The following is a 24415-nucleotide window of genomic DNA, read 5'->3' as shown; positions in this document are numbered from 1 at the left end:
TGTCTCTCTCTCTCCCTGTCTCTCTCCCTCCCTGTCTCTCTCTCCCTCCTTGTCTCTCTCCCTCCCTGTCTCTCTCCCTCCCTGTCTCTGTCTCTCCCTCCCTGTCTCTCTCTCTCTCTCCCTGTCTCTCTCTCTCTCTCCCTGTCTCTCTCCCTCCCTGTCTCTCTCTCTCCCTCCTTGTTTCCCTCCCTGTCTCTCTCCCTCCCTGTCTCTCTCCCTCCCTGTCTCTGTCTCTCCCTGTCTCTCTCCCTCCCTGTCTCTCTCTCCCTCCCTGTCTCTCTCCCTCCCTGTCTCTCTCCCTCCCTGTCTCTCTCTCTCCCTGTCTCTCTCCCTCCCTGTCTCTCTCTCTCCCTCCTTGTTTCCCTCCCTGTCTCTCTCCCTCCCTGTCTCTCTCCCTCCCTGTCTCTGTCTCTCCCTGTCTCTCTCCCTCCCTGTCTCTCTCTCCCTCCCTGTCTCTCTCCCTCCCTGTCTCTCTCCCTCCCTGTCTCTCTCCCTCCCTGTCTCTCTCTCCCTCCCTGTCTCTCTCCCTGTCTCTCTCTCTCTCCCTGTCTCTCTCTCTCTCTCCTTCCCTGTCTCTGTCTCTCCCTCCTTGTTTCCCTCCCTGTCTCTCTCTCTCTCTCCCTCCCTGTCTCTGTCTCTCCCTCCTTGTCTCCCTCCCTGTCTCTCTCTCTCTCCCTCCCTGTCTCTCTCTCTCTCCCTCCTTGTCTCCCTCCCTGTCTCTCTCTCTCCTCCTTCCTTTGCCGCAGTGCTGAGATCATTTCCTGCTCTGCTGCCTGGTTTTCGTGCCGGACATTTTGCTGCTGCTGCTTTTCCAGGTTTGTTTTGTTTTTAATCTCGGAAAATAATCCCACTTCAGGAATTAGTTATTGGGAAGAGGAAGGAGGCGTTTGGAAGGAATTTGGCGGACTTTTATTATGAGGATTGAGTATGATCTTTCCGTTCAGTTTCGGCCGTTTGGATGTTTATAGAGTCACTGATGCGGCCCGGATCTCCCCAAGGCCGAGCGGCCGGTCCATTACCTAAATAATCAGCCCCTCCCGACAGTGCAGCACCCCCTCAGCACTGACCCTCCGATAGTGCGGCGCTCCCTCAGCACTGACCCTCCGACAGTGCGGCACTCTCCAGGCACTGACCCTCCGACAGTGCGGCACTCCCTCAGTACTGACCCTCCGACGGTGCGGCTCTCCCTCAGCACTGACCCTCCGACAGTGCAGCACTCCCTCAGTACTGACCCTCCGACAGTGCGGCACCCCCTCAGCACTGACCGTCCGACAGTGCGGAGCTCCCTCAGCGCTGACCCTCTGACAGTGCGGCACTCCCTCAGTACTGACCCTCTGACAGTGCGGCACCCCCTCAGTACTGACCCTCCAAAAGTGCGGCTCTCCCTCAGCACTGGCCCTCCAATAATGCAGCTCTCCCTCAGCACTGACCCTCCGACAGTGCGGCTTTCCCTCAGCACTGACGCTCCGACAGTGCGGCACTCCCTCAGTACTGACCCTCCAACAGTGCGGCACTCCCTCAGTACTGACCCTCCGACAGTGCGGCACTCCAGCAGCGCTGACCCTCCGACAGTGCAGCACAGAACCTCGGTCAGTGCCGCGCTCCCACAGCACTTACCCTCCGACAGTGCGGCGCTCCCTCAGCACTGACCCTCCGACAGTGCGGCTCTCCCTCAGCACTGACCCTCCGACAGTGCGGCACCCACTCAGCACTGACCCTCCGACAGTGCGGCACCCCCTCAGCACTGACCCTCCGACAGTGCGGCACTCCCTCAGCACTGACCCTCTGACAGTGCGGCACCCCCTCAGCACTGACCCTCCGACAGTGCGGCACCCCCTCAGCACTGACCCTCCGACAGTGCAGCACTCCCTCAGCACTGACCCTCTGACAGTGTGACGCTCTCTCAGCACTGACCCTCTGACAGTGCGGCACTCCCTCAGCACTGACCCTTCGACAGTGCGGCGCTCCCTCAGCACTGACCCTCCGACAGTGCGGCGCTCCCGCAGCACTGACCCTCCGACAGTGCAGCACTCCCTCAGCACTGACCCTCTGACAATGCGGCTCTTCCTCAGCATTGACCCTCCGACAGTGCTGCACTCCCTCGGTACTGACCCTCCGACAGTGCGGCGCTCCCACAGCACTGACCCTCCGACAGTGCGGCTCTCCCTCAGCACTGACCCTCCGACAGTGTGGCACCCCCTCAGCGCTGACCCTCCGACAGTGCAGCACTCCCTCAGCACTGACCCTCTGACAGTGTGACGCTCTCTCAGCACTGACACTCTGGAGGTCCCTCAGCACTGACCCTCTGACAGTGCGGCACTCCCTCAGCACTGAACCTCCCACAGTGCGGCACTCCCTCAGTACTGACCCTCCGACAGTGCGACACTCCCTCAGTACTGACCCTCTGACAGTGCGGCGCTCCCTCAGCACTGACCCTTCGACAGTGAGGCGCTCCCTCAGCACTGACCCTCCGACAGTGCGGCTCTCCCTCAGCACTGACCCTCCAACAGTGCAGCACTCCCTCAGAACTGACCCTCCCACAGTGCAGCGCTCCCGCAGCACTGACCCTCCGACAGTGCGGCGCTCCCTCAGCACTGACCCTCCGACAGTGCGGCGCTCCCTCAGCACTGACCCTCCAACAGTGCAGCACTCCCTCAGAACTGACCCTCCCACAGTGCAGCGCTCCCGCAGCACTGACCCTCCGACAGTGCGGCACTCCGCAGCACTGACCCTCCGACAGTGCGGCACTCCCTCAGTACTAACCCTCCGACAGTGCGGCACTCCCGCAGCGCTGACCCTCCGACAGTGCAGCACTCCCTCAGCACTGAACCTCGGTCAGTGCCGCGCTCCCTCAGCACTGACCCTCCGACAGTGCGGCGCTCCCTCAGCACTGACCCTCCGACAGTGCGGCTCTCCCTCAGTACTGACCATCCGACAGTGCAGCACTCCCCCAGCACTGACCATCCGACAGTGCAGCACTCCCTCAGTACTGAACCTCCGACAGTGCAGCACTCCCTCAGCACTGACGTTCCGACAGTGCTGCACTCCCTCGGTACTGACCCTCCGACAGTGCGGCACTCCCACAGCACTGATCCTCCGACAGTGCGGCACTCCCTCAGTACTGATCCTATGACAGTGCAGGACTCCCTCAGTACTGATCCTCTGACAGTGCAGCACTCCCTCAGCACTGATCCTCCGACAGTGCAGTATTCCCTCAGTACTGACCCTCCGACAGTGCGGCACTCCCTCAGCACTGATCCTACGACAGTGCAGCACTCCCTCAGCACTGACCCTCTGACAATGCGGCACTCCCTCAGCACTGACCCTCCGACAGTGCGGCACTCCCTCAGTACTGACCCTCCGATGGTGCGGCTCTCCCTCAGCACTCACCCTCCGACAGTGCAGCACTCCCTCAGTGCTGACCCTCCAACAGTGCAGGACTCCCTCAGTACTGACCCTCCAACAGTGCAGCACTCCCTCAACACTGACCCACTGACAGTGCAGCACTCCCTCAGTACTGACCCTCCGACAGTGCAGCACTCCCCTAGCACTGACCCACTGACAGTGCAGCACTCCCTCAGCACTGATCCTCCGACAGTGCGGCACTCCCTCATTACTGACCCTCCGACAGTGCGGCACTCCCTCAGCAATGAACCTCTGACAATGCGGCGCTCCCTCAGCACTGACCCTCTGAATGTGCGGCACTCCCTCAGCACTGACCCTCTGACAGTGCAGCACTCCCTCAGCACCTACCGTCCGACACTGCGGCTCTCCCACAGCACTGACCCTCTGACAGTGCGGCACCCCCTCAGCACTGGCCCTCCAACAATGCAGCTCTCCCTCAGCACTGACCCTCCGACAGTGCGGCACTCCCTCAGTACTGACCCTCTGACAGTGCGGCGCACCCTCAGCACTGACCCTTCGACAGTGCGGCGCTCCCTCAGCACTGACCCTCCGACAGTGCGGCGCTCCCTCAGCACTGACCCTCCAACAGTGCAGCACTCCCTCAGAACTGACCCTCCCACAGTGCGGCGCTCCCGCAGCACTGACCCTCCGACAGTGCGGCACTCCCTCAGTACTAACCCTCCGACAGTGCGGCACTCCCGCAGCGCTGACCCTCCGACAGTGCAGCACTCCCTCAGCACTGAACCTCGGTCAGTGCGGCGCTCCCTCAGCACTGATCCTCCGACAGTGCGGCACTCCCTCAGCACTGACCCTCTGACAGTGTGACGCTCTCTCAGCACTGACCCTCTGACAGTGCGGCACTCCCTCAGCACTGACCCTTCGACAGTGCGGCGCTCCCTCAGCACTGACCCTCCGACAGTGCGGCGCTCCCGCAGCACTGACCCTCCGACAGTGCAGCACTCCCTCAGCACTGACCCTCTGACAATGCGGCTCTTCCTCAGCATTGACCCTCCGACAGTGCTGCACTCCCTCGGTACTGACCCTCCGACAGTGCGGCACTCCCACAGCACTGACGCTCCGACAGTGCTGCACTCCCTCGGTACTGACCCTCCGACAGTGCGGCACTCCCACAGCACTGATCCTCCGACAGTACAGCACTCCCTCGGTACTGACCCTCCGACAGTGCGGCACTCCCACAGCACTGATCCTCCGACAGTACAGCACTCCCTCAGTACTGACCCTCCGACGGTGCGGCTCTCCCTCAGCACTGACCCTCCGACAGTGCAGCACTCCCTCAGTACTGACCCTCCGACAGTGCGGCACTCCCTCAGCAATGAACCTCTGACAATGCGGCTCTCCCTCAGCACTGAAGCTCCGACAGTGCGGCTCTCCCTCAACACTGACCCTCCGACAGTGCGGCTCTCCCTCAGCACTGACCCTCCGACAGTGCGGCACTCCCTCAGTACTGACCCTCTGACAGTGCAGCACTCCCTCAGTACTGACTCTCTGACAGTGCAGCACTCCCTCAGCACTGAACCTCGGTCAGTGCCGCGCTCCCTCAGCACTGACACTCTGGAGGTCCCTCAGCACTGACCCTCTGACAGTGCAGCACTCCCCTAGCACTGACCCACTGACAGTGCAGCACTCCCTCAGTACTGACCCTCCGACAGTGCAGCACTCACCTAGCACTGACCCACTGACAGTGCAGCACTCCCTCAGTACTGACCCTCCGACAGTGCGGCACTCCCTCAGCACTGACCCTCTGACAGTGCGGCTCTCCCTCAGCACTGACCCTCCGACAGTGCAGCACTCCCTCAGTACTGACCCTCCGACAGTGCGGCACTCCCTCAGCACTGACCCTCTGAGAGTGCGGCACTCCCTCAGCACTGAACCTCCCACAGTGCGGTTCTCCCTCAGCACTGACCCTCTGTCAGTGCAGTACTCCCTCAGTACTGACCCTCTGACAGTGCGGCACTCCCTCAGTACTGACCCTCTGACAGTGCGGCACCCCCTCAGCACTGGCCCTCCAACAATGCAGCTCTCCCTCAGCACTGACCCTCCGACTTTGCGGCACTCCCTCAGTACTGACCCTCCGACAGTGCGGCACTCCCTCAGTACTGACCCTCTGACATTGCGGCACTCCCTCAGTACTGACCCTCTGACAGTGCGGCGCTCCCTCAGCACTGACTCTTTGACAGTGCGGCGCTCCCTCAGAACTGACCCTCCCACAGTGAGGCGCTCCCGCAGCACTGACCCTCCGACAGTGCGGCACTCCCTCAGTACTAACCCTCCGACAGTGCGGCACTCCCGCAGCGCTGACCCTCCGACAGTGCAGCACTCCCTCAGCACTGAACCTCGGTCAGTGCGGCGCTCCCTCAGCACTGATCCTCCGACAGTGCGGCACTCCCTCATTACTGACCCTCCGACAGTGCGGCACTTAATCATTACTGACCCTCCGACAGTGCGGCACTCCCTCAGCAATGAACCTCAGACAATGCGGAACTCCCTCAGCACTGACCCTCCGAATGTGCGGCACTCCCTCAGCACTGACCCTCTGACAGTGCAGCACTCCCTCAGCACCTACCGTCCGACACTGCGGCTCTCCCACAGCACTGACCCTCCGACAGTGCGGCACTCCCTCAGCACTGACCCTCCAACAGTGAGGCACTCCCTCAGTGCTGACCCTCCGACAGTGCGGCACTCCCTCAGTACTGACCCTCCGACAGTGCGGCGCTTCCGCAGTGCTGACCCTCCGACAGTGCAGCACTCCCTCAGCACTGAACCTCGGTCAGTGCCGCGCTCCCACCGCACTGAGCCTCCGACAGTGCTGCGCTCCCTCAGCACTGACCCTCCGACAGTGCGGCTCTCCCTCAGTACTGACCATCCGACAGTGCAGCACTCCCCCAGCACTGACCATCCGACAGTGCAGCACTCCCTCAGTACTGAACCTCCGACAGTGCAGCACTCCCTCAGCACTGACGCTCCGACAGTGCAGCACTCCCTCAGTACTGACCCTCTGACAGTGCAGCACTCCCTCAGCACTGACTCTCTGACAATGAGGCATTCCCTCAGCACTGACCCTCCGACAGTGCGGCACTCCCTCAGTACTGACCCTCCGACGGTGCGGCTCTCCCTCAGCACTCACCCTCCGACAGTGCAGCACTCCCTCAGCACTCACCCTCCGACAGTGCAGCACTCCCTCAGTTCTGACCCTCCAACAGTGCAGGACTCCCTCAGTACTGACCCTCCAACAATGCAGCACTCCCTCAACACTGACCCACTGACAGTGCAGCACTCCCTCAGTACTGACCCTCCGACATTGCAGCACTCCCCTAGCACTGACCCACAGACAGTGCAGCACTCCCTCAGCACTGATCCTCCGACAATGCGGCACTCCCTCAGTACTGACCCTCCGACAGTGCGGCACTCCCTCAGTACTGACCCTCTGACAGTGCGGCACTCCCTCAGTACTGACCCTCCGACAGTGCGGCACTCCCGCAGCGCTGACCCTCCGACAGTGCGGCACTCCCTCAGTACTGACCCTCTGACAGTGCAGCACTCCCTCAGTACTGACTCTCTGACAGTGCAGCACTCCCTCAGCACTGAACCTCGGTCAGTGCCGCGCTCCCTCAGCACTGACACTCTGGAGGTCCCTCAGCACTGACCCTCTGACAGTGCGGCACTCCCTCAGCACTGACCCTCTGAGAGTGCGGCACTCCCTCAGCACTGAACCTCCCACAGTGCGGTTCTCCCTCAGCACTGACCCTCCGACAGTGCCGTACTCCCTCAGTACTGACCCTCTGACAGTGCGGCACTCCCTCAGTACTGACCCTCTGACAGTGCGGCACCCCCTCAGCACTGGCCCTCCAACAATGCAGCTCTCCCTCAGCACTGACCCTCCGACAGTGCGGCACTCCCTCAGTACTGACCCTCCGACAGTGCGGCACTCCCTCAGTACTGACCCTCTGACATTGCGGCACTCCCTCAGTTCTGACCCTCTGACAGTGCGGCGCACCCTCAGCACTGACCCTTTGACAGTGCGGCGCTCCCTCAGCACTGACCCTCCGACAGTGCGGCGCTCCCTCAGCACTGACCCTCCAACAGTGCAGCACTCCCTCAGAACTGACCCTCCCACAGTGCGGCGCTCCCGCAGCACTGACCCTCCGACAGTGCGGCACTCCCTCAGTACTAACCCTCCGACAGTGCGGCACTCCCGCAGCGCTGACCATCCGACAGTGCAGCACTCCCTCAGCACTGAACCTCGGTCAGTGCGGCGCTCCCTCAGCACTGATCCTCCGACAGTGCGGCACTCCCTCATTACTGACCCTCCGACAGTGCGGCACTCCCTCAGCAATGAACCTCTGACAATGCGGCGCTCCCTCAGCACTGACCCTCCGAATGTGCGGCACTCCCTCAGCACTGACCCTCTGACAGTGCAGCACTCCCTCAGCACCTACCGTCCGACACTGCGGCTCTCCCACAGCACTGACCCTCCGACAGTGCGGCACTCCCTCAGCACTGACCCTCCAACAGTGAGGCACTCCCTCAGTGCTGACCCTCCGACAGTGCGGCACTCCCTCAGTACTGACCCTCCGACAGTGCGGCGCTCCCGCAGTGCTGACCCTCCGACAGTGCAGCACTCCCTCAGCACTGAACCTCGGTCAGTGCCGCGCTCCCACCGCACTGAGCCTCCGACAGTGCGGCGCTCCCTCAGCACTGACCCTCCGACAGTGCGGCTCTCCCTCAGCACTGACCCTCCAACAGTGCAGCACTCCCTCAGAACTGACCCTCCCACAGTGCAGCGCTCCCGCAGCACTGACCCTCCGACAGTGCGGCGCTCCCTCAGCACTGACCCTCCGACAGTGCGGCGCTCCCTCAGCACTGACCCTCCAACAGTGCAGGACTCCCTCAGCACTGACCCTCCGACAGTGCGGCACTCCCGCAGCACTGACCCTCCGACAGTGCGGCACTCCCTCAGTACTAACCCTCCGACAGTGCGGCACTCCCGCAGCGCTGACCCTCCGACAGTGCTGCACTCCCTCGGTACTGACCCTCCGACAGTGCGGCACTCCCTCAGCACTGATCCTACGACAGTGCAGGACTCCCTCAGTACTGATCCTCTGACAGTGCAGCACTCCCTCAGCACTGATCCTCCGACAGTGCAGTATTCCCTCAGTACTGACCCTCCGACAGTGCGGCACTCCCTCAGCACTGATCCTACGACAGTGCAGCACTCCTTTAGTACTGACCCTCTGACAGTGCAGCACTCCCTCAGCACTGACCCTCTGACAATGCGGCACTCCCTCAGCACTGACCCTCCGACAGTGCGGCACTCCCTCAGCACTGACCCTCCGACAGTGCGGCACTCCCTCAGCACTGACCCTCCGACAGTGCGGCACTCTCTCAGCACTGACCCTCCGACAGTGCGGCTCTCCCTCAGCACTGACCCTCCGACAGTGCGGCACTCCCTCAGCACTAACCCTCCAACAGTGCGGCACTCCCTCAGTGCTGACCCTCCGACAGTGCAGGACTCCCTCAGTACTGACCCTCCGACAGTGCAGCACTCCCCTAGCACTGACCCACTGACAGTGCAGCACTCCCTCAGTACTGACCCTCCGACAGTGCGGCGCTCCCGCATTACTGATCCTCCGACAGTGCGGCACTCCCTCAGTACTGACCCTCCGACAGTGCGGCACTCCCTCAGCACTGACCCTCTGACAGTGCGGCTCTCCCTCAGCACTGACCCTCTGTCAGTGCAGTACTCCCTCAGTACTGACCCTCTGACAGTGCAGCACTCCCTCAGTACTAACCCTCCGACAGTGCGGCACTCCCTCATTACTGACCGTCCGACAGTGCTGCACTCCCTCAGCACTGAACCTCCCACAGTGCGTTTCTCCCTCAGCGCTGACCCTCTGTCAGTGCAGTACTCCCTCAGTACTGACCCTCTGACAGTGCGGCACTCCCTCAGTACTGACCCTCTGACAGTGCGGCACCCCCTCAGCTTTGGCCCTCCAAAAGTGCGGCACTCCCTCAGCACTGGCGCTCCAATAATGCAGCTCTCCCTCAGCACTGACCCTCCGACAGTGCGGCTTTCCCTCAGCACTGATGCTCCGACAGTGCTGCACTCCCTCAGTACTGACCCTCCGACAGTGCGGCACTCCCTCAGTACTGACCCTTCGACAGTGCAGCGCTCCGTCAGCACTGAACCTCGGTCAGTGCCGCGCTCCCTCAGTACTGACCCTCCGACAGTGCGGCACTCCCTCAGCACTGACCCTCCGACAGTGCGGCTCTCCCTCAGCACTGACCCTCCGACAGTGTGGCACCCCCTCAGCGCTGACCCTCCGACAGTGCAGCACTCCCTCAGCACTGACCCTCTGACAGTGTGACGCTCTCTCAGCACTGACACTCTGGAGGTCCCTCAGCACTGACCCTCTGACAGTGCGGCACTCCCTCAGCACTGAACCTCCCACAGTGCGGCACTCCCTCAGTACTGACCCTCCGACAGTGCGACACTCCCTCAGTACTGACCCTCTGACAGTGCGGCGCTCCCTCAGCACTGACCCTTCGACAGTGAGGCGCTCCCTCAGCACTGACCCTCCGACAGTGCGGCTCTCCCTCAGCACTGACCCTCCAACAGTGCAGCACTCCCTCAGAACTGACCCTCCCACAGTGCAGCGCTCCCGCAGCACTGACCCTCCGACAGTGCGGCGCTCCCTCAGCACTGACCCTCCGACAGTGCGGCGCTCCCTCAGCACTGACCCTCCAACAGTGCAGCACTCCCTCAGAACTGACCCTCCCACAGTGCAGCGCTCCCGCAGCACTGACCCTCCGACAGTGCGGCACTCCCGCAGCACTGACCCTCCGACAGTGCGGCACTCCCTCAGTACTAACCCTCCGACAGTGCGGCACTCCCGCAGCGCTGACCCTCCGACAGTGCAGCACTCCCTCAGCACTGAACCTCGGTCAGTGCCGCGCTCCCTCAGCACTGACCCTCCGACAGTGCGGCTCTCCCTCAGTACTGACCATCCGACAGTGCAGCACTCCCCCAGCACTGACCATCCGACAGTGCAGCACTCCCTCAGTACTGAACCTCCGACAGTGCAGCACTCCCTCAGCACTGACGTTCCGACAGTGCTGCACTCCCTCGGTACTGACCCTCCGACAGTGCGGCACTCCCTCAGCACTGATCCTATGACAGTGCAGGACTCCCTCAGTACTGATCCTCTGACAGTGCAGCACTCCCTCAGCACTGATCCTCCGACAGTGCAGTATTCCCTCAGTACTGACCCTCCGACAGTGCGGCACTCCCTCAGCACTGATCCTACGACAGTGCAGCACTCCCTCAGTACTGATCCTCTGACAGTGCAGCACTCCCTCAGCACTGACCCTCTGACAATGCGGCACTCCCTCAGCACTGACCCTCCGACAGTGCGGCACTCCCTCAGTACTGACCCTCCGATGGTGCGGCTCTCCCTCAGCACTCACCCTCCGACAGTGCAGCACTCCCTCAGTGCTGACCCTCCAACAGTGCAGGACTCCCTCAGTACTGACCCTCCAACAGTGCAGCACTCCCTCAACACTGACCCACTGACAGTGCAGCACTCCCTCAGTACTGACCCTCCGACAGTGCAGCACTCCCCTAGCACTGACCCACTGACAGTGCAGCACTCCCTCAGCACTGATCCTCCGACAGTGCGGCACTCCCTCATTACTGACCCTCCGACAGTGCGGCACTCCCTCAGCAATGAACCTCTGACAATGCGGCGCTCCCTCAGCACTGACCCTCTGAATGTGCGGCACTCCCTCAGCACTGACCCTCTGACAGTGCAGCACTCCCTCAGCACCTACCGTCCGACACTGCGGCTCTCCCACAGCACTGACCCTCTGACAGTGCGGCACCCCCTCAGCACTGGCCCTCCAACAATGCAGCTCTCCCTCAGCACTGACCCTCCGACAGTGCGGCACTCCCTCAGTACTGACCCTCTGACAGTGCGGCGCACCCTCAGCACTGACCCTTCGACAGTGCGGCGCTCCCTCAGCACTGACCCTCCGACAGTGCGGCGCTCCCTCAGCACTGACCCTCCAACAGTGCAGCACTCCCTCAGAACTGACCCTCCCACAGTGCGGCGCTCCCGCAGCACTGACCCTCCGACAGTGCGGCACTCCCTCAGTACTAACCCTCCGACAGTGCGGCACTCCCGCAGCGCTGACCCTCCGACAGTGCAGCACTCCCTCAGCACTGAACCTCGGTCAGTGCGGCGCTCCCTCAGCACTGATCCTCCGACAGTGCGGCACTCCCTCATTACTGACCCTCCGACAGTGCGGCACTCCCTCATTACTGACCCTCCGACAGCGCGGCACTCCCTCAGCAATGAACCTCTGACAATGCGGCGCTCCCTCAGCACTGACCCTCCGAATGTGCGGCACTCCCTCAGCACTGACCCTCTGACAGTGCAGCACTCCCTCAGCACCTACCGTCCGACACTGCGGCTCTCCCACAGCACTGACCCTCCGACAGTGCGGCACTCCCTCAGCACTGACCCTCCAACAGTGAGGCACTCCCTCAGTGCTGACCCTCCGACAGTGCGACACTCCCTCAGTACTGACCCTCCGACAGTGCGGCGCTCCCGCAGTGCTGACCCTCCGACAGTGCAGCACTCCCTCAGCACTGAACCTCGGTCAGTGCCGCGCTCCCACCGCACTGAGCCTCCGACAGTGCGGCGCTCCCTCAGCACTGACCCTCCGACAGTGCGGCTCTCCCTCAGTACTGACCATCCGACAGTGCAGCACTCCCCTAGCACTGACCCACAGACAGTGCAGCACTCCCTCAGCATTGATCCTCCGACAATGCGGCACTCCCTCAGTACTGACCCTCCGACAGTGCGGCACTCCCTCAGCAATGAACCTCTGACAATGCGGCGCTCCCTCAGCACTGACCCTCCGAATGTGCGGCACTCCCTCAGCACTGACCCTCTGACAGTGCGGCACTCCCTCAGCACTGATCCTCCGACAGTTCGGCACTCCCTCAGCACTGACCCTCTGACAGTGCAGCACTCCCTCAGCACCTACCGTCCGACACTGCGGCTCTCCCACAGCACTGATCCTCCGACAGTGCAGCACTCCTTCAGTACTGACCCTCTGACAGTGCAGCACTCCCTCAGCACTGACCCTCTGACAATGCGGCACTCCCTCAGCACTGACCCTCCGACAGTGCGGCACTCTCTCAGCACTGACCCTCCGACAGTGCGGCGCTCCCGCATTACTGATCCTCCGACAGTGCGGCACTCCCTCAGTACTGACCCTCCGACAGTGCGGCACTCCCTCAGTACTGACCCTCCGACAGTGCGGCACTCCCTCAGCACTGACCCTCTGACAGTGCGGCACTCCCTCAGCACTGACCCTCTGACAGTGCGGCACTCCCTCAGTACTGACCCTCTGACAGTGCGGCACCCCCTCAGCATTGGCCCTCCAAAAGTGCGGCACTCCCTCAGCACTGGCGCTCCAATAAGGCAGCTCTCCCTCAGCACTGACCCTCCGACAGTGCGGCTTTCCCTCAGCACTGACGCTCCGACAGTGCGGCACTCCCTCAGTACTGACCCTCCGACAGTGCGGCACTCCCTCAGTACTGACCCTCCGACAGTGCAGCGCTCCCTCAGCACTGAACCTCAGTCAGTGCCGCGCTCCCTCAGCACTGACCCTCCGACAGTGCGGCACTCCCTCAGCACTGACCCTCCGACAGTGCGGCTCTCCCTCAGCACTGACCCTCCGACAGTGTGGCACCCCCTCAGCACTGACCCTCCGACAGTGCAGCACTCCCTCAGCACTGACCCTCTGACAGTGTGACGCTCTCTCAGCACTGACACTCTGGAGGTCCCTCAGCACTGACCCTCTGACAGTGCGGCACTCCCTCAGCACTGAACCTCCCACAGTGCGGCACTCCCTCAGTACTGACCCTCCGACAGTGCGGCACTCCCTCAGTACTGACCCTCTGACAGTGCGGCGCTCCCTCAGCACTGACCCTTCTACAGTGAGGCGCTCCCTCAGCACTGACCCTCCGACAGTGCGGCTCTCCCTCAGCACTGACCCTTCGACAGTGAGGCGCTCCCTCAGCACTGACCCTCCGACAGTGCGGCTCTCCCTCAGCACTGACCCTCCAACAGTGCAGCACTCCCTCAGAACTGACCCTCCCACAGTGCAGCGCTCCCGCAGCACTGACCCTCCGACAGTGCGGCGCTCCCTCAGCACTGACCCTCCGACAGTGCGGCGCTCCCTCAGCACTGACCCTCCAACAGTGCAGCACTCCCTCAGAACTGACCCTCCCACAGTGCAGCGCTCCCGCAGCACTGACCCTCCGACAGTGCGGCACTCCCGCAGCACTGACCCTCCGACAGTGCGGCACTCCCTCAGTACTAACCCTCCGACAGTGCGGCACTCCCGCAGCGCTGACCCTCCGACAGTGCAGCAGTCCCTCAGCACTGAACCTCGGTCAGTGCCGCGCTCCCTCAGCACTGACCCTCCGACAGTGCGGCGCTCCCTCAGCACTGACCCTCCGACAGTGCGGCTCTCCCTCAGTACTGACCATCCGACAGTGCAACACTCCCCCAGCACTGACCATCCGACAGTGCAGCACTCCCTCAGTACTGAACCTCCGACAGTGCAGCACTCCCTCAGCACTGACGTTCCGACAGTGCTGCACTCCCTCGGTACTGACCCTCCGACAGTGCGGCACTCCCTCAGCACTGATCCTATGACAGTGCAGGACTCCCTCAGTACTGATCCTCTGACAGTGCAGCACTCCCTCAGCACTGATCCTCCGACAGTGCAGTATTCCCTCAGTACTGACCCTCCGACAGTGCGGCACTCCCTCAGCACTGATCCTACGACAGTGCAGCACTCCCTCAGTACTGATCCTCTGACAGTGCAGCACTCCCTCAGCACTGACCCCTCTGACAATGCGGCACTCCCTCAGCACTGACCCTCCGACAGTGCGGCACTCCCTCAGTACTGACCCTCCGATGGTGCGGCTCTCCCTCAGCACTCACCCTCCGACAGTGCAGCACTCCCTCAGTGCTGACCCTCCAACAGTGCAGGACTCCCTCAGTACTGACCCTCCAACAGTGCAGCACTCCCTCAACACTGACCCACTGACAGTGCAGCACTCCCTCAGTACTGACCCTCCGACAGTGCAGCACTCCCCTAGCACTGACCCACTGACAGTGCAGCACTCCCTCAGCACTGATCCTCCGACAGTGCGGCACTCCCTCATTACTGACCCTCCGACAGTGCGGCACTCCCTCAGCAATGAACCTCTGACAATGCGGCGCTCCCTCAGCACTGACCCTCTGAATGTGCGGCACTCCCTCAGCACTGACCCTCTGACAGTGCAGCACTCCCTCAGCACCTACCGTCCGACACTGCGGCTCTCCCACAGCACTGACCCTCCGACAGTGCGGCACCCCCTCAGCACTGGCCCTCCAACAATGCAGCTCTCCCTCAGCACTGACCCTCCGACAGTGCGGCACTCCCTCAGTACTGACCCTCTGACAGTGCGGCGCACCCTCAGCACTGACCCTTCGACAGTGCGGCGCTCCCTCAGCACTGACCCTCCGACAGTGCGGCGCTCCCTCAGCACTGACCCTCCAACAGTGCAGCACTCCCTCAGAACTGACCCTCCCACAGTGCGGCGCTCCCGCAGCACTGACCCTCCGACAGTGCGGCACTCCCTCAGTACTAACCCTCCGACAGTGCGGCACTCCCGCAGCGCTGACCCTCCGACAGTGCAGCACTCCCTCAGCACTGAACCTCGGTCAGTGCGGCGCTCCCTCAGCACTGATCCTCCGACAGTGCGGCACTCCCTCATTACTGACCCTCCGACAGTGCGGCACTCCCTCATTACTGACCCTCCGACAGCGCGGCACTCCCTCAGCAATGAACCTCTGACAATGCGGCGCTCCCTCAGCACTGACCCTCCGAATGTGCGGCACTCCCTCAGCACTGACCCTCTGACAGTGCAGCACTCCCTCAGCACCTACCGTCCGACACTGCGGCTCTCCCACAGCACTGACCCTCCGACAGTGCGGCACTCCCTCAGCACTGACCCTCCAACAGTGAGGCACTCCCTCAGTGCTGACCCTCCGACAGTGCGACACTCCCTCAGTACTGACCCTCCGACAGTGCGGCGCTCCCGCAGTGCTGACCCTCCGACAGTGCAGCACTCCCTCAGCACTGAACCTCGGTCAGTGCCGCGCTCCCACCGCACTGAGCCTCCGACAGTGCGGCGCTCCCTCAGCACTGACCCTCCGACAGTGCGGCTCTCCCTCAGTACTGACCATCCGACAGTGCAGCACTCCCCTAGCACTGACCCACAGACAGTGCAGCACTCCCTCAGCATTGATCCTCCGACAATGCGGCACTCCCTCAGTACTGACCCTCCGACAGTGCTGCACTCCCTCAGCAATGAACCTCTGACAATGCGGCGCTCCCTCAGCACTGACCCTCCGAATGTGCGGCACTCCCTCAGCACTGACCCTCTGACAGTGCGGCACTCCCTCAGCACTGATCCTCCGACAGTTCGGCACTCCCTCAGCACTGACCCTCTGACAGTGCAGCACTCCCTCAGCACCTACCGTCCGACACTGCGGCTCTCCCACAGCACTGATCCTCCGACAGTGCAGCACTCCTTCAGTACTGACCCTCTGACAGTGCAGCACTCCCTCAGCACTGACCCTCTGACAATGCGGCACTCCCTCAGCACTGACCCTCCGACAGTGCGGCACTCTCTCAGCACTGACCCTCCGACAGTGCGGCGCTCCCGCATTACTGATCCTCCGACAGTGCGGCACTCCCTCAGTACTGACCCTCCGACAGTGCGGCACTCCCTCAGTACTGACCCTCCGACAGTGCGGCACTCCCTCAGCACTGACCCTCTGACAGTGCGGCACTCCCTCAGCACTGACCCTCTGACAGTGCGGCACTCCCTCAGTACTGACCCTCTGACAGTGCGGCACCCCCTCAGCATTGGCCCTCCAAAAGTGCGGCACTCCCTCAGCACTGGCGCTCCAATAATGCAGCTCTCCCTCAGCACTGACCCTCCGACAGTGCCGCGCTCCCTCAGCACTGACCCTCCGACAGTGCGGCACTCCCTCAGTACTGACCCTCCGACAGTGCGGCACTCCCTCAGTACTGACCCTCCGACAGTGCAGCGCTCCCTCAGCACTGAACCTCGGTCAGTGCCGCGCTCCCTCAGCACTGACCCTCCGACAGTGCGGCACTCCCTCAGCACTGACCCTCCGACAGTGCGGCTCTCCCTCAGCACTGACCCTCCGACAGTGTGGCACCCCCTCAGCACTGACCCTCCGACAGTGCAGCACTCCCTCAGCACTGACCCTCTGACAGTGTGACGCTCTCTCAGCACTGACACTCTGGAGGTCCCTCAGCACTGACCCTCTGACAGTGCGGCACTCCCTCAGCACTGAACCTCCCACAGTGCGGCACTCCCTCAGTACTGACCCTCCGACAGTGCGGCACTCCCTCAGTACTGACCCTCTGACAGTGCGGCGCTCCCTCAGCACTGACCCTTCTACAGTGAGGCGCTCCCTCAGCACTGACCCTCCGACAGTGCGGCTCTCCCTCAGCACTGACCCTCCGACTGTGCAGCACTCCCTCAGTACTGACCCTCCCACAGTGCGGCACTCCCTCAGCACTGACCCTCCGACAGTGCGGCGCTCCCTCAGCACTGACCCTCCAACAGTGCAGCACTCCCTCAGAACTGACCCTCCCACAGTGCAGCGCTCCCGCAGTACTGACCCTCCGACAGTGCGGCACTCCCGCAGCACTGACCCTCCGACAGTGCGGCACTCCCTCAGTACTAACCCTCCGACAGTGCGGCACTCCCGCAGCGCTGACCCTCCGACAGTGCAGAACTCCCTCAGCACTGAACCTCGGTCAGTGCCGCGCTCCCTCAGCACTGACCCTCCGACAGTGCGGCGCTCCCTCAGCACTGACCCTCCGACAGTGCGGCTCTCCCTCAGTACTGACCATCCGACAGTGCAGCAGTCCCCCAGCACTGACCATCCGACAGTGCAGCACTCCCTCAGTACTGAACCTCCGACAGTGCAGCACTCCCTCGGCACTGACGTTCCGACAGTGCTGCACTCCCTCGGTACTGACCCTCCGACAGTGCGGCACTCCCTCAGCACTGATCCTACGACAGTGCAGCACTCCCTCAGTACTGATCCTCTGACAGTGCAGCACTCCCTCAGCACTGACCCTCTGACAATGCGGCACTCCCTCAGCACTGACCCTCCGACAGTGCGGCACTCCCTCAGTACTGACCCTCCGACGGTGCGGCTCTCCCTCAGCACTCACCCTCCGACAGTGCAGCACTCCCTCAGTGCTGACCCTCCAACAGTGCAGGACTCGCTCAGTACTGACCCTCCAACAGTGCAGCACTCCCTCAACACTGACCCTCCGACACTGCAGCACTCCCTCAGCACTGACCCTCCGACAGTGCAGCACTCCCTCAGTGCTGACCCTCCAACAGTGCAGGACTCCCTCAGCACTGACCCTCCGACAGTGCGGCGCTCCCTCAGCACTGACCCTCCGACAGTGCAGCACTCCCTCAGTGCTGACCCTCCAACAGTGCAGGACTCCCTCAGCACTGACCCTCCGACAATGCGGCACTCCCTCATTACTGACCCTCCGACAGTGTGGCACTCCCTCAGCAATGAACCTCTGACAATGCGGCGCTCCCTCAGCACTGACCCTCTGAATGTGCGGCACTCCCTCAGCACTGACCCTCTGACAGTGCAGCACTCCCTCAGCACCTACCGTCCGACACTGCGGCTCTCCCACAGCACTGACCCCCCGACAGTGCGGCACTTCCTCAGCACTGACCCTCCAACCGTGCGGCACTCCCTCAGTGCTGACCCTCCGACAGTGCCGCACTCCCTCAGTACTGACCCTCCGACAGTGCGGCGCTCCCGCCGCTCTGACCCTCCGACAGTGCAGCACTCCCCCAGCAGTGACCATCCGACAGTGCAGCACTCCCTCAGTACTGAACCTCCGACAGTGTGGCACTCCCTCAGCACTGACGCTCCGACAGTGCTGCACTCCCTCAGCACTGACGCTCCGACAGTGCTGCACTCCCTCGGTACTGACCCTCCGACAGTGCGGCACTCCCACAGCACTCTTTCTCCGACAGTGCAGCTCCCCCTCAGTACTGATCCTCTGACAGTGCAGCACTCCCTCAGCACTGACCCTCTGACAATGAGGCACTCCCTCAGTACTGACCCTCCGACGGTGCGGCTCTCCATCAGCACTGACCCGCCGACAGTGCAGCACTCCCTCAGTACTGACCCTCCGACAGTGCGGCACTCCCTCAGCACTGACCCTCTGACAGTGCGGCACTCCCTCAGCACTGACGCTCTGACAGTGCGGCACTCCCTCAGCACTGAACCTCCCACAGTGCGGTTCTCCCTCAGTACTCACCCTCTGACAGTGCGGCACCCCCTCAGCACTGGCCCTCCAAAAGTGCGGCTCTCCCTCAGCACTGGCCCTCCAATAATGCAGCGCTCCCTCAGTACTGACCCTCTGACACTGTATCACTCCCTCAGCACTGACCCTCCGACATTGCGGCTTTCCCTCAGTACTGACCCTCCGACAGTGCGGCACTCCCGCAGCGCTGACCCTCCGACAGTGCAGCGCTCCCTCAGCACTGAACTTCGGTCAGTGCCGCGCTCCCTCAGCACTGACCCTCCGACAGTGCGGCGCTCCCTCAGCACTGACCCTCCGACAGTGCGGCTCTCCCTCAGCACTGACCCTCCGACAGTGCGGAACCCCCTCAGCACTGACCCTCCGACAGTGCAGCACTCCCTCAGCACTGACCCTCTGACAGTGTGACGCTCTCTCAGCACTGACACTCTGGAGGTACCTCAGCACTGACCCTCTGAGAGTGCGGCACTCCCTCAGCACTGAACCTCCCACAGTGCGGTTCTCCCTCAGCACTGACCCTCTGTCAGTGCAGTACTCCCTCAGTACTGACCCTCTGACAGTGCGGCACTCCCTCAGTACTGACCCTCTGACAGTGCGGCACACCCTCAGCACTGGCCCTCCAACAATGCAGCTCTCCCTCAGCACTGACCCTCCGACAGTGCGGCACTCCCTCAGTACTCACCCTCCGACAGTGCGGCACTCCCTCAGTACTGACCCTCTGACAGTGCGGCGCTCCCTCAGCACTGACCCTTCGACAGTGAGGCGCTCCCTCAGCACTGACCCTCCGACAGTGCGGCGCTCCCTCAGCACTGACACTCCGACAGTGCGGCGCTCCATCAGCACTGACCCTCCAACAGTGCAGCACTCCCTCAGTACTGACCCTCCCACAGTGCGGCGCTCCCGCAGCATTGACCCTCCGACAGTGCGGCGCTCCCGCAACACTGACCCTCCGACAGTGCGGCACTCCCTCAGTAGTGACCATCCGACAGTGCAGCACTCCCCCAGCACTGACCATCCGACAGTGCAGCATTCCCTCAGTACTGAACCTCTGACAGTGCAGCACTCCCTCAGCAGTGACGTTCCGACAGTGCTGCACTCCCTCGGTACTGACCCTCCGACAGTGCGGCACTCCCACAGCACTGATCCTCCGACAGTGCAGTATTCCCTCAGTACTGACCCTCCGACAGTGCGGCACTCCCTCAGCACTGATCCTACGACAGTGCAGCACTCCCTCAGTGCTGACCCTCCAACAGTGCAGGACTCCCTCAGTACTGACCCTCCAACAGTGCAGCACTCCCTCAACACTGACCCACTGACAGTGCAGCACTCCCTCAGTACTGACCCTCCGACAGTGCAGCTCTCCCCTAGCACTGACCCACTGACAGTGCAGCACTCCCTCAGCACTGATCCTCCGACAGTGCGGCACTCCCTCATTACTGACCCTCCGACAGTGCGGCACTCCCTCAGCAATGAACCTCTGACAATGCGGCGCTCCCTCAGCACTGACCCTCCGACAGTGCGGCTCTCCCTCAGTACTGACCATCCGACAGTGCAGCACTCCCCCAGCACTGACCATCCGACAGTGCAGCACTCCTTCAGTACTGAACCTCCGACAGTGCAGCACTCCCTCAGCACTGACGCTCCGACAGTGCTGCACTCCCTCGGTACTGACCCTCCGACAGTGCGGCACTCCCACAGCACTGATCCTCCGACAATGCAGCACTCCCTCAGTTCTGACCCTCCAACAGTGCAGGACTCCCTCAGTCCTGACCCTCCAACAGTGCAGCACTCCCTCAGTACTGACCCTCTGACAGTGCGGCACTCCCCCAGCACTGAACCTCCCACAGTGCGGTTCTCCCTCAGCATTGACCCTCTGTCAGTGCAGTACTCCCTCAGTACTGACCCTCTGACAGTGCGGCACTCCCACAGCACTGATCCTTCGACAATGCAGCACTCCCTCAGTACTGATCCTCTGACAGTGCAGCACTCCCTCAGCACTGACCCTCTGACAATGAGGCACTCCCTCAGCCCTGACCCTCCGACAGTGCGGCACTCCCTCAGTACAGACCCTCCGACGGTGCGGCTCTCCCTCAGCACTCACCCTCCGACAGTGCAGCATTCCCTCAGTTCTGACCCTCCAACAGTGCAGGACTCCCTCAGTCCTGACCCTCCAACAGTGCAGCACTCCCTCAGTCCTGACCCTCTGACAGTGCAGCACTCCCTCAGCACCTACCGTCCGACACTGCGGCTCTCCCACAGCACTGATCCTCCGACAGTGCAGCACTCCTTCAGTACTGACCCTCTGACAGTGCAGCACTCCCTCAGCACTGACCCTTTGACAGTGTGACGCTCTCTCAGCACTGACACTCTGGAGGTCCCTCAGCACTGACCCTCTGACAGTGCGGCACTCCCCCAGCACTGAACCTCCCACAGTGCGGTTCTCCCTCAGCATTGACCCTCTGTCAGTGCAGTACTCCCTCAGTACTGACCCTCTGACAGTGCGGCACTCCCACAGCACTGATCCTCCGACAATGCAGCACTCCCTCAGTACTGATCCTCTGACAGTGCAGCACTCCCTCAGCACTGACCCTCTGACAATGAGGCACTCCCTCAGCACTGACCCTCCGACAGTGCGGCACTCCCTCAGTACAGACCCTCCGACGGTGCGGCTCTCCCTCAGCACTCACCCTCCGACAGTGCAGCACTCCCTCAGTTCTGACCCTCCAACAGTGCAGGACTCCCTCAGTCCTGACCCTCCAACAGTGCAGCACTCCCTCAGTACTGACCCTCTGACAGTGCAGCACTCCCTCAACACTGACCCACTGACAGTGCAGCACTCCCTCAGCACTGACCCTCCGACAGTGCAGCACTCCCCGAGCACTGACCACTGACAGTGCAGCACTCCCTCAGCACTGATCCTCCGACAATGCGGCACTCCCTCAGTACAGACCCTCCGACAGTGCGGCACTCCCTCAGCAATGAACCTCTGACAATGCGGCGCTCCCTCAGCACTGACCCTCCGAATGTGCGGCACTCCCTCAGCACTGACCCTCTGACAGTGCGGCACTCCCTCAGCACTGATCCTCCGACTGTTCGGCACTCCCTCAGCACTGACCCTCTGACAGTGCAGCACTCCCTCAGCACTGACCCTCTGACAATGCGGCACTCCCTCAGCACTGACCCTCCGACAGTGCGGCACTCCCTCAGTACAGACCCTCCGACAGTGCGGCACTCCCTCAGCAATGAACCTCTGACAATGCGGCGCTCCCTCAGCACTGACCCTCCGAATGTGCGGCACTCCCTCAGCACTGACCCTCTGACAGTGCAGCACTCCCTTAGCACCTACCGTCCGACACTGCGGCTCTCCCACAGCACTGATCCTCCGACAGTGCAGCACTCCTTCAGTACTGACCCTCTGACAGTGCAGCACTCCCTCAGCACTGACCCTTTGACAGTGTGACGCTCTCTCAGCACTGACACTCTGGAGGTCCCTCAGCACTGACCCTCTGACAGTGCGGCACTCCCCCAGCACTGAACCTCCCACAGTGCGGTTCTCCCTCAGCATTGACCCTCTGTCAGTGCAGTACTCCCTCAGTACTGACCCTCTGACAGTGCAGCACTCCCACAGCACTGATCCTCCGACAATGCAGCACTCCCTCAGTACTGATCCTCTGACAGTGCAGCGCTCCCTCAGCACTGACCCTCTGACAATGAGGCACTCCCTCAGCACTGACCCTCCGACAGTGCGGCACTCCCTCAGTACAGACCCTCCGACGGTGCGGCTCTCCTCAGCACTCACCCTCCGACAGTGCAGCACTCCCTCAGTTCTGACCCTCCAACAGTGCAGGACTCCCTCAGTCCTGACCCTCCAACAGTGCAGCACTCCCTCAGTACTGACCCTCTGACAGTGCAGCACTCCCTCAACACTGACCCACTGACAGTGCAGCACTCCCTCAGCACTGACCCTCCGACAGTGCAGCACTCCCCGAGCACTGACCCACTGACAGTGCAGCACTCCCTCAGCACTGATCCTCCGACAATGCGGCACTCCCTCAGAACAGACCCTCCGACAGTGCGGCACTCCCTCAGCAATGAACCTCTGACAATGCGGCGCTCCCTCAGCACTGACCCTCCGAATGTGCGGCACTCCCTCAGCACTGACCCTCTGACAGTGCGGCACTCCCTCAGCACTGATCCTCCGACTGTTCGGCACACCCTCAGCACTGACCCTCTGACAGTGCAGCACTCCCTCAGCACTGACCCTCTGACAATGCGGCACTCCCTCAGCACTGACCCTCCGACAGTGCGGCACTCTCTCAGCACTGACCCTCCGACAGTGCGGCACTCCCTCAGTACTGACCCTCCGACGGTGCGGCTCTCCCTCAGCACTGAGCCTCTGACAGTGCGGCACTCCCTCAGCACTGACCCTCCAACAGTGCGGCACTCCCTCAGCACCTACCGTCCGACACTGCGGCTCTCCCACAGCACTGATCCTCCGACAGTGCAGCACTCCTTCAGTACTGACCCTCTGACAGTGCAGCACTCCCTCAGCACTGACCCTTTGACAGTGTGACGCTCTCTCAGCACTGACACTCTGGAGGTCCCTCAGCACTGACCCTCTGGCAGTGCGGCACTCCCCCAGCACTGAACCTCCCACAGTGCGGTTCTCCCTCAGCATTGACCCTCTGTCAGTGCAGTACTCCCTCAGTACTGACCCTCTGACAGTGCGGCACTCCCACAGCACTGATCCTCCGACAATGCAGCACTCCCTCAGTACTGATCCTCTGACAGTGCAGCACTCCCTCAGCACTGACCCTCTGACAATGAGGCACTCCCTCAGCACTGACCCTCCGACAGTGCGGCACTCCCTCAGTACAGACCCTCCGACGGTGCGGCTCTCCCTCAGCACTCACCCTCCGACAGTGCAGCACTCCCTCAGTTCTGACCCTCCAACAGTGCAGGACTCCCTCAGTACTGACCCTCCGACAGTGCAGCACTCCCCTAGAACTGACCCACTGACAGTGCAGCACTCCCTCAGCACTGATCCTCCGACAATGCGGCACTCCCTCAGTACTGACCCTCCGACAGTGCGGCACTCCCTCAGCAATGAACCTCTGACAATGCGGCGCTCCCTCAGCACTGACCCTCCGAATGTGCGGCACTCCCTCAGCACTGACCCTCTGACAGTGCGGCACTCCCTCAGCACTGATCCTCCGACAGTTCGGCACTCCCTCAGCACTGACCCTCTGACAGTGCAGCACTCCCTCAGCACCTACCGTCCGACACTGCGGCTCTCCCAAAGCACTGATCCTCCGACAGTGCAGCACTCCTTCAGTACTGACCCTCTGACAGTGCAGCACTCCCTCAGCACTGACCCTTTGACAGTGTGACGCTCTCTCAGCACTGACACTCTGGAGGTCCCTCAGCACTGACCCTCTGACAGTGCGGCACTCCCCCAGCACTGAACCTCCCACAGTGCGGTTCTCCCTCAGCATTGACCCTCTGTCAGTGCAGTACT

At 62.3% G+C, this 24415-nt stretch overlaps 1 protein-coding gene across 1 annotated transcript in view; it reads left to right on the top strand.

Annotated features, from left to right (window-relative positions):
- Nucleotides 1-753: 753 nt before the first annotated feature.
- LOC121275081 (cytoplasmic dynein 1 intermediate chain 2-like) overlaps nt 754-24415 on the top strand; it is a gene marked incomplete at its 3' end in the record, with an annotated part of 161157 nt that continues 137495 nt past the window's right edge. Inside the window, exon 1 of the mRNA XM_041182488.1 lies at nt 754-815. The remainder of the gene's footprint in view (nt 816-24415) is intronic.

This window comes from Carcharodon carcharias, assembly GCF_017639515.1.
Source record: "Carcharodon carcharias isolate sCarCar2 chromosome X unlocalized genomic scaffold, sCarCar2.pri SUPER_X_unloc_16, whole genome shotgun sequence".
Taxonomy (NCBI): domain Eukaryota; kingdom Metazoa; phylum Chordata; class Chondrichthyes; order Lamniformes; family Lamnidae; genus Carcharodon; species Carcharodon carcharias.
The sequence above is the reverse complement of the archived record's forward strand: the minus strand, read 5'-3'. Positions and strand labels throughout refer to the sequence as shown.